We start from the raw sequence: 3,318 nt of genomic DNA on the forward strand, positions 1-3,318 counted from the left end.
TAATAGTGTATAATTATATATATACTAGGTGTAAGACCCAAGTATTACATGGGTTAATTAAAAAAAATATAAATGTGTAAATATTTAAGAACTTTGGATTTATAAGAAAATAAGAAAAATAATGAATTATTAAAATTGATTTTTTTATCTTTTAAATTTAAATAAAAAAACAAAATAAACTAATGAGCTCTAATTTGAGAATTTTAAAATAAGAAGGTAAGTCCATTAATAAAATTGATATTTATTTATTACTACGTTTATTGTAATTATTACATTAAAGTATTATGTGAAATTTATTAAAATAGAAAAAACTCATAAAATGTCATGTGGAAAAGAAATTAATTCAAAATAACCACAAAATCACAATTGCCAAATTGAATAAGAGTGTGACATGCGGCAAAAAAAACTTTTATTTATTAAAGTAGATATTTTTATTATATTATTAAACATATTGTCCATTTCTTGAAATTTAAGAGGTATAACTATCTGAACATCATGTACAATCATTTTAAGCTTACAATCTAAACGTTTTAAACGCGTACCTAAATGTATCTTACGACATTACCTTTTTTATAGATATTGAAAACCCTAATCTCATCTACACACAGTCATTTGCCGTCACACCACATCTCTTCCGTCTCACTTCACTCTCTTCGGTCTCCGACAACCCTCTGTTACCAGCAACTTCTTGACGCCACCCATACAACCTAGAAGTGTGTCACCAACCATCCTTTCCCCAGTTAACCCTCACGTGGTCACCCAATTGGATGGTTGACGCCTTGGAAATCCACATATACCGGAACCGGTGTCCGCCACCCCCTCTATTCCAAACTCCATTATCTCCCCTTTCTCATCACCCATTGGGAACCTAAACACAAAAAAAAAACACCACCATAGATTTTTTTACCTTTCGTCGATACCAGAAACCCTAATGCTAAGTCGCCCCTACCATCGCCACCTGACACCGGAAACATGGCACACCATTCAGCAGAAACAAACCCCAAATCACGAACCAACAGCACACCACCACCTATTTTTTTGTTTCTCACACCACCAACAGCTCCACCCAGCCTCCGCCCCCATAATCTCGTGATAATTTGTTTGTATATCTATCTCTCTATAAACCCTTAATCTAAAGACATACCACCACTCATCATCACTAACAACACCATCGCTCTCATCTCTACAACCAATCACTAACTAATCGTCGACATCGATAGCCACCCTGTTAACCCCTTTACGAAAAAAGGTAATACGTTTATTCTAGATTTTATTGATTTTCCCTAAACGTATATCAGGTCTTCCATTTTGATCTCTGAAAAATAGCTCTTACTGATTGTTAAATTGGAATAAATTGTTCTACACATTCTTCCCCATGGTTATTTGCTTATTGGATCTGTCAGGTGAGAAGGGAATGAGGATAAGAGAGTTGACAACAGGTTTGTGATCATTTTTCTCTCTTCGACTTCTAATCCGTCAATATTATGCTTTACTTATAGCATATACTTGTAATTAAGATTAAGTTTCACAATTGTGTGTCATCTGATACTCCATTTGTCTGTTGTTAGGGACTGCTATGGCTTTTTGAGGTTTGTTATGGAAAATGGAGCAAAAGGATCAGGTTTTCTCAAGTATCTTTTCTTTTCTTCATTGTTCTTGACATGAATAAGGGTATTTTGTTTTAACCTATTTCTGTACTTAAACAATTGTGATTTATCTGAGTAACTGAGTATGTATTAATTTTTTTTCTTCAGTGTTATTGAAGATGGTATAGAGTATGATTGTCTTGAGATCTGTCTTGAACCACCTTATCCTTGAGAGGTAAGAAATTGGTTTTATTTGTATTTTTGGTCATCTGATATTGCACATATAATGAGTGTTGTAACCAGTTTAGATCTACGGTATATGCTCACAACCGAGCCTTAAATCAATATGTATTCAAGCTTCTGGTTTTATTTTGTAAATTGTTGTTCCATCTCTCTTTCATCCTCAGATGGTGTGTGGTATGTGTATTTTTTGCACAAGCGGTTGCTTATTTCTTCCTGATTTGCAGGTTATTACTAGATCACAATCGACCTTGACCATCCATGGCCACCCCTGCTATACTTTATACTCAAAAAAGGTAATACACAAGTATTGCTTTCCCTGTCTTTAGTATTTTTTTTTTCTAATTCTTTATCCCTATCTTTTGTCTATCAAGAGGTCAAAACCAGAAATTATGTACTCACCCTCAAACGCCATTAGAGGATCTGGAAATCATAATTTTATCTAATATTTCTACATAGTTTGTGTTATAGTAAGTTTGTTGACTAGCCTTGGTTTAATTTTGTGTTTTGTAGCTTAGACATCCACCACCCAATTGTGGAAAATGACTCATCTGTCCATTTGTCTTTTATGCGTGTTTCAATGAAAGATCCAGGAGGCATGGTTCTGTATTGCTTCAATTCCATCTCCATTTAAAACAATTTAAAGAAGTAATATTAGTTCTTATTTTATTTTCTTAAAATCTATATGATGTTTTTTTTTATTTCCAGGTTGATGTCATGACAACGTACCAACAATGGAACAACTGTGTCTCCTAATCTTTGTCTTATCTCATAGACACCACCGCCATCACTCATTGATAATGCTAAAACATTATATTCCGATGAATTTTGGTCACAATCGGTGGATTTGTATATAGAACAAAGAAAAGGGGTCTAAAATATGGTCTTACTGGGTGGGTAAAAAATCAAAAATCAAAACCAAATAATGCTCGCTTTGTTTTCGTCATCTTAATCGGTTGGTTTAACTGATTATCTGAAAACCTTATTTGGATCGGTTTTCTTTCAAAATGTGATATTGTGTTTAACCACTAAAATCAAATAAGTATTCATATATATATATATATATATATATATATATATATATATATATATATAAGAATTTTTTTTTGGTAGGAAGGTAAGAAGTTTTTTTTCTACATATTTTTTTGACGAACAAAATAAATGAATCACTAGATGATTCATTTTTAAGTAAATTAAGAAAAAATTCACTTTTATGACAATTTTAGTGAATAACAACAAAATCATTGTATAAATGAATCATCAAGATGTTTGTTCGCGAAAAAAATATGTAGAAAAAAAACTTCTTACCTTCCTACCAAAAATTTCCTTCTTATTTGATCTTGACTCTATATATATATATATATATATATATACATATATATATATATATATATATATATATATAGAACAAATTACTGAAATCGTCCCTATGGTTTGGTTAAAATTGCATGTTTGGTCCCTAACTTTTTTTTTGCACGCGGACCGTCCTTGT

General features: G+C 31.9%; 1 long non-coding RNA gene across 3 annotated transcripts; it reads left to right on the top strand.

Annotated features, from left to right (window-relative positions):
• The first annotated feature begins 641 nt into the window (after positions 1 to 641).
• Positions 642 to 2,752, top strand: LOC145115909 (uncharacterized). Of its 3 annotated transcripts, none has more exons than XR_013711759.1 (7): positions 642 to 1,249; positions 1,404 to 1,439; positions 1,569 to 1,671; positions 1,755 to 1,821; positions 2,054 to 2,122; positions 2,340 to 2,432; positions 2,535 to 2,752. It is a non-coding gene; the product is annotated as an uncharacterized LOC145115909 (long non-coding RNA). The 3 variants fall into 3 exon arrangements; XR_013711758.1 differs by having other exon boundaries at positions 643 to 1,249; positions 2,340 to 2,427; XR_013711757.1 differs by having other exon boundaries at positions 647 to 1,249; positions 2,340 to 2,422.
• The last annotated feature ends 566 nt before the right edge of the window (positions 2,753 to 3,318 follow it).

This window comes from Lactuca virosa, chromosome 5, assembly GCF_052849685.1.
Source record: "Lactuca virosa cultivar CGN04683 chromosome 5, Lactuca_virosa_CGN04683_v6, whole genome shotgun sequence".
Taxonomy (NCBI): Eukaryota; Viridiplantae; Streptophyta; class Magnoliopsida; order Asterales; family Asteraceae; genus Lactuca; species Lactuca virosa.